This window comes from Tachyglossus aculeatus, chromosome X1 (genome assembly GCF_015852505.1).
Source record: "Tachyglossus aculeatus isolate mTacAcu1 chromosome X1, mTacAcu1.pri, whole genome shotgun sequence".
NCBI classification, from domain to species: domain Eukaryota; kingdom Metazoa; phylum Chordata; class Mammalia; order Monotremata; family Tachyglossidae; genus Tachyglossus; species Tachyglossus aculeatus.
This window is the reverse complement of record NC_052101.1, coordinates 28,354,441-28,361,777: the sequence shown is the minus strand read 5'-3', so window position 1 is coordinate 28,361,777 and position 7,337 is coordinate 28,354,441. Positions and strand designations below refer to the sequence as shown.

The 7,337-nt window shown below is 39.6% G+C and overlaps 1 non-coding gene across 1 annotated transcript; it reads left to right on the top strand.

Annotated features, from left to right (window-relative positions):
- The first annotated feature begins 745 nt into the window (after positions 1-745).
- LOC119920058 lies at positions 746-885 on the top strand. Its single transcript, XR_005447827.1, has one exon. It is a non-coding gene; the product is annotated as a small nucleolar RNA SNORA7 (small nucleolar RNA).
- The last annotated feature ends 6,452 nt before the right edge of the window (positions 886-7,337 follow it).

The window sequence follows — 7,337 nt, the reverse complement described above, 5'->3', positions numbered from 1 at the left end:
TGACCTTGACTAAGCTGCTTATATAGCTCAGTGCTCCATAAATTACAAGCAATCACCCAGTCAGGTCAGTGATGGTCTTTTTCCTGATTCATCACTTTAGCACAATTCATTTCATTTAGAGCCTTGCTGCAATAAGGTATATTAATATGTTTAATTTCTGGTAATTAATGTAGCAATAAAGCATTATTTCTGAAATATTTTATTCCAGTGATTGCCTACTATTAAACTCTGGAAAGCCCTTTTGGTTGTAATATGAAGCATTTCATTTGATCCCATCAAGGTCTGGGTATAATTAGTTTCTGGCAGTCAACAATGCTGTGTTCCATCATTGGCCTATTCCTTTGATTCATTTTTATTAGTCAAAGCATCCAGTAACCTTGTTTATTATTCCAGATAAAGGCATTTTGAGCTCATAAACGGGGTTGATTTTCTCCAAATTTAAGAGGTCTCTAAACATCATGCAATGGCCAATGCTCCCCTTCTAACAATTAAATTTCTGTTTTCTGGTGACCTACTGTACAATTGACACCATTCAAATTAGTAAGTTTATTATGATATTAACACACTAACTGGCTTGCAAATGCATCCCCGTATTTTTGAATTTCTTATGATTTAATTGAGTTATTTAAACTGATTTTCAGCTCCCCATACCCTTATCACTCATCATTAATTGAATTTATTTGCACATGCAAATACTGATATTGTACTCCGTTTCAGCTAGTGTAGGGAAATAAGTTTTAGCCTCCCCCTCTCAGGATGGAAACTGGAGAGTTTCCAGTATTCTACCAGTCTCAACTACAGGAGGGGGAGTCAAGCAGAGGCATACCCATTCCATTCCTAGCTTTTAGGCAGTGGCTAACAAGTGGAAGGCAATCTGCTACAAGTCAAAACTCACCTGTGCTGGGTAATAGTGGTACGGAAGAGAGTTGAGGGCTGAGACTTGAGTTTACTGCACGGAAGACGGTGATGGTAAGCCACTTCCATATTTTTACCAAGAAAACTCTATGGTTACACTACCAGAACGATTGCAGATGGAGGTGGGGTGTCCGGGGAGAGGTATGCCCATGGAGTCGCTAAGGGTCGGAAATGATTCAACAGCGTAAGAGAAGACAAGATATAAAGGCTGTGCTGTTCAGTACTAATGGTTACTAAAGATCTAAAGATTCCCTTCAAGGCCCTACTGAGAGCTCACCTCCTCCAGGAGGCCTGCCTTCCCAGACTGAGCCCCCTCATTCCTCTCCCCCTACTCCCCCTCCTCATCCCCCCAGCCTTACCTCCTTCCCCTCCCCACAGCACCTGTATATATGTTTGTACATATTTATTACTCTATTTATTCATTTATTTTATTTATTCATATTCTATTTATTTTAGAAATATGTTTTGTTTTGTTCTCTGTCTCCCCCTTCTAGGCTGTGAGCCCACTGTTGGGTAGGGACCATCTCTATATGTTGCCAACTTGTACTTCCCAAGCACTTAGTACAGTGTTTTGCACACAGTAAGTGCTCAATAAATACGAATGAATGAAGGAATCTAAGAAAGCTGAAGGTCCAGGAAGGATGACAACTTGTTTATAATGATGCCTACTAATTATTTCTCACTGAACCCTATGAGCATGCCTCAACCTTCACTGTTTAGGTGGATTGTAGGACGGCCATTTAATGAAAGTGGACGTCAGCAAGAGAGTGTTCCTAGCCCCTAGCCCATTATTCTTTCTCTAACCAGCAAGGCAGAAGTCCTGTGATTCAGTCATTTCCAAACCTCACTAGGCATACATTCAGGGGCCAATTCTCCAAGTGTTCTAGGGCCACAGCCAGTGCAGCTCTCTTGACCTACTTAGCGGAGCATGTGAAGCACAGGATCCACAGCAGGGGATCTCCAGGACTAGGATCCACTCAGCAAAGCCTACCATTTTCCGATTTCTCTCTGGGTGTTGCTGTTGCTGGTGGTGGGTTTGGCTGGAACATATTAGGTGGGGAGAAGCAGGTTCTTGGGGAAATCAGAAGAGCAGGACAGGTTCTGAACTGAGAGTCAGCTAGGAACGTGCTGGAAAACAGGGGCTTGGAGGTGTGCTAGACAGTAGCCCGCAGTAATACGTTTAGCAGTAGCTTATCCTCCACTTGGAGATCTGTCCGTTCTTCACCCTTCCTACAAAATAACTTGTATATCCTTTGCCTTTCAATTAGTCAATGGTATTTGAGCTCTTACTGTGTGCAGAACACTGTACTAATTACTTGGGAGAGTACAATACAACATAATTGGTAAACATATTCCCTGCCCACAGTGAGCTTACAGTCTAGAGGACATCCCTGGAAAAATAAACTGGATAAGGATTGGAAATAGCATGTCCTAGTGGAAAAGCCCAGACCTGGGTTCTACACCCTGTTCTGTCACTTGCCTTCTGGGTAACCCTAGGCAAGGCACTTAACTTCTCTGTTTCTCACTTTCCCATCTGTAAAATGGTGATTCAGTGTCTGTTCTCCCTCCTCCTTGTTGTTGTTGTTATACTGGGAGTTCAAGGATGGAGTCATGATGATCTTGTCTTTAGTAATAGTAATAATAGAAATAATAATGGTGCTAAATGCTTAATGCAGGTATTGTGCTAAAATCTTCCTTCCTTTCACCATTGCCTCAACTTTAGGAGCAATTCGTTGAGCTCTGGTCTCAGGGGGACTCGGAGGCAAGGTAGTGGAGCTCCAGATCTGGAGCCTTCTTCAATGAGTGTTCCATTAACCTTAACACACCAGGTTTCTTGAAATACTATGGATGCGAACAGCAGTACTCTGGTTTGGAATCATGAACTAAGATATCTCAGTAGGCCTTGCCATTCCAAACCTAAGTAAATATTCTTGGGCCTTTTCCCGATGCTAATATAGTGTTTTTTCCCAGAATATATGCTAGAAATCATCAGAAACAAAATAAATATTTTTTTTTTACTTGAGACTGTAAACACCATTCTCCCATCTGCTATTGCTTGATAATCTTCATAGTATTTCTGGTCAAGACAGTAAATGGATGACATGCCAATTTTTCAGGAAGAGATTTTGACATTATGGTTTTCTTGATATGATATGTATCCATCTGGTCCATGAAGGATTTGAATCCTGAACTTATAAGACCAAGACAGCTGACACCTGGGTTTTATTGGTACTATTCTTTGATTCATGCAGCTTATCTTGCCAAAAAGGCTAAGAGAATGGGTTAAAATTAGCCCAGAAAAATCCAGAAGGAAAGAGAAGGCACAGTAGGGCCCAAAGAGGTCACTTCAAAATCCAAGTTCATTCATCCATTCATTTGTATTTATTGAGTACTTACTGTGTGCAGAGCACTGTACTAAGCACTTGGAAAGTACAATACAGCAATAAAGAGAGACAATCCCTGCCCACAGTCAATGGGCAGTACAGTGCCCATACTGTACCGAGGAGGAGATAGACATCAATACAAGTAAACAGGCATCAATATAAATAGAATTATAGGTACATACATGTGTACATAAGTGCTGTGCAAGTTGTTGTAGTTGGTCTGGGCAGCCTCTTTTCTGCTGCCGCGTCACATAAATCTGTTATACTGTAGCCATATTTGTCAATTTCATGAGTTCATTCGGTTTGCTTCCTCCGAAATCCATTTGGGGATGCTACGGAAGGCTTCTCTGATGCATGTGGTTGATTAAACGGGGCAGAGTGGCTACGGACCAGAATCTGTAGGAAGTTTTAGAGAGAAAAGGCTATAGAAATTGATGTGAGTAATGGTGCCCATCCAAAATGTGAACCATCCTCTTTAAATTGCGCCACTGAGTAGACTTGGGAGTTTACTCCAAAGGATCATTTCGAAGTTACCATCAATCCAGCTAGAATTGCAGTACACTGTGTTACAGAAGCCTGCCTACCCTCCACACCTCCCATCAACACCACCTTAAGTTATGGGACAGGTTACAGGTCTGGTAAGATATAAGCTCCATTCATTCAGAAATGAAAAGAGAAGTAGAGAGTATTTGTCTGAAAACTTCCTGACCATAAATTTCAACCTGCTAGGAAAATTATGGGAGTAAAATTGAATTTGAAGAAATCTTTTTTCAAGGAGAAATATTTCTTTTTAACTACTTCATTTATCTGTACCTCTCATTTGTAGACTGCTTATATTTCCAGGTCTAGTATAGGCACCAGGGAACATATTTAACTCCCATATATTGAGAGAAAGATAGTACTATATGTTCTAGTTTTATTTCATGTCTACCTTATTTAATAATAATAATAATGGCATTTATTAAGCACTTACTATGTACAAGGCACTGTTCTAAGCACTGGGGAGGTTACAAGGTGATCAAGTTGTCCCACGGAGGGCTCACAGTCTTAATTCTCATTTTACTGATGAGGTAACTGAGGCACAGAGAAGTTGCCCAAAGTCACAGAGCTGACAATTGGCGGAGTCAGGATTTGAACCCATGACCTCTGACTCCAAAGCCCGTGCTCTTTCCAACTACTAGTAGGAATAATATTCATTAAGCACTTATGTGCAGAGCACTGCATTAAGCCCTTGGAGAGAATGCAAAGATGGAAATTAGACACAGTCATTGTCCCTCACAATCTGTGTATGTGAATTTACAGGTCCTTCAAAATTCAAAAGCATCAAATCCAATTTTGTAAGTTTGCCTAGAGAGATTACCACATATAGACAAAAAGACAAACTAGAAAGAAAAGAGTCAAATATGACAGTGAGATTGGGAGCTAAGGCTTTTGGAAAATGGTATTGTTAACATTTGCTGTGCATTGTGTGTCAACCAACAATAGTATTTATCAAGCTCTTACTGTACTAAGCACTTGGGAGAATACAACAGAGTTAGCAGAAGCTTCCCTGCACACAAAGAGCCTACATAGGTAAGACTAGGTTCAGTGCATTGCATAATGTTGGTGACATTTTCTAATGTTCACTACCCAGTATATTTAAGAATTTTTCATTTTACATCATGAAAGAGGTGTACAGTATTATATTAAATTTAATTTATACTGTATCTTTTCACACTCAAACACACTACACTGTTGCCTCAAACCATGTATCTCTTATTAAAGAAAATACCAAGGGCATTATATTAAATAAAAGAACAAGAATGAAAATAACTCAGCAGTTTGCTTCTATGGCATTTTCTATTACTGATCTTGGAAAGCAGTTAAGTGTGGGTTCTGTTGATTCACAGAATGAAATAAAAGTTCGAGTTGATTGTAATACGTCTTTCCATTCACAAATTAAATATCCATCTAGATGCTTACATAGGGCTTATGAATGGAGTAGACTATGCCTTAGCTTTCAAGCAGTTTTTCATTTTACACTTAGTTAATGATTAGCCTGGTTATAAAAAACTAAAGTATTTATGCACCTCAGTAAATAGCAACATATATCATTTGGATTCATTTAGGTTGCTCTGAGCTCTGTACAGAAAGGGAGCTACATAAATCTAATATTTATTATTAGAATGATTATTGTGATTAGTAAAGCCATTGTTTCTGTTATTATTAGCCCAAGCTGGATTATTTACAAGTCAACATTTGAATGAAACTAAGATAAAAATCAAAGCATTCCCTAACCACTGTCAGCATCCTTATTTTCAACTAAGTAAAAGAGGTATGAAGCAAGGACTGTCATTTTTATTTATAAGGGAAAGGTGAAAAGCATTGGACTGAATCTGACTGGACAATTTTTTTAAAACTTAAAATTGTTTCCTCGTGTTGATTTTCTGTGTGGTTGCAGTTGTTGGCGATTGTTGGGGAATTCTGATCCTGACCTGCTTGTTTTGCTGTCCCCTGTTAAGCATTTGCAAGGATTTTCAGTTTTGTATATTTTGGCTTTCTGTGCAATAGCTCGATACTATGTAGGGCTACAGGGATAGACAGATCTTGTTTTAATAAATAAAAAAACTCTCCAGAAAACCTGGAGTTCTTTTTCATTCAAAGGGTCAGTAGCAGAAGGGTCCCTGTACCTACTGACTGTTTCCCAGTTTCATTTTTCCTGCTGTTCACCCCTTGCCCACATCTTCCTCCTCCTTGTCTGACAGACCACCACAATCCTCCTCTTCAAAGCTTTATTAAAATCACATCACCTTCAAGAGACCTTCCTTGACTAAGCCCTCACTTCTGCATTACTTCCTGTATTTGCCCTTCATTCCTGTCAATTATGTCCTGGGATCTGTAACCCCTAAGCCCTTTGATTTTTTTCACCCCAACCACACAGCACTTAAATTGCATATGTATCTGTAATTTATTTTAATGTCTGTTTCCTTCTTTAGCCTATATGCTCCTTGTGAGCAGGGATAGTATCTACCTATTATATTTTACTCTGCACATGATAAATGCTCAATAAATACCACTGATTAATGGATTAATACTCAAAAGATGTGCGACTTTCTATCCAGGGCTGGTACTGGGAAGCAGGGAGAGATGAGCAGATAATAAACTGCAACAAGAGGAATGGAAAGCAGAAAATATTGTCTTTATCCTGCTTTTCTGTTCCACCCTGCCTCCTCATCCCCACTCCATCCTCTCTGTAGTAATGCTGAAACCGAGTCTTAGTACACTTTAGAAAGGGAGTAGTCTCTTTGATAAACCACCCTTAAAATAGTAAATATTAGGAATTTACCAAATAGGTGGACTGCTGCCCATAAAAAGTTGTTCCTGCTTACATCTCCTATTTTGCCTCCACTCTCTTTCCCACTGGGATGTCTGCCTCCGTGTCAGATCCCAGAGGCTGTCCTAAGGTTTTCTCACCCTCAGCAAGTGAGTCAGGAAAAAAGGATGAGCAATGGAGACAAGGTATGGGGAGTTATTTCAGGGGAAATTGCCAACATCAATATACCAGGGTGAGTCTGAAGTGGAATGTGTGATAGGTGATCCCGATACATTTGGGCAATCCACTGAATTGTAGTTTGGCTTTATACAGATTTGGATTAAAATTGATGTTTGCACCATTAAAATCCTTGAAAACTCTGCCGAAATAGACTTTACTAATATATCTATTGATCAGCTGAGCTAATCCATCAATAAGTCAACGGCATTAAGTGCTTATTGTTTGCTGAACACTGTCCTAAGCACTTGGGAAAGTTCTTAGTCCAGTCTCATGCTCTTTCCTGTTCTTTCCTGTACTAAATAATAGCATGGGAAATGATCCTCATTTCCAGAGTGTGATGCAGTCTTGGTTCATAAACCCAAGATGGAGTGCACTAAACTAAGATCCTAATCTTGTTAGTTGTTCAAGAAATTCTCAAACTTCTGTTGTTTCTAGCCTGGCAAGAGAGATTCTGAGTTTTAATGGGGTCTATGTTGCAAGTTTAAACGTGGCCCATAATCAGGTTA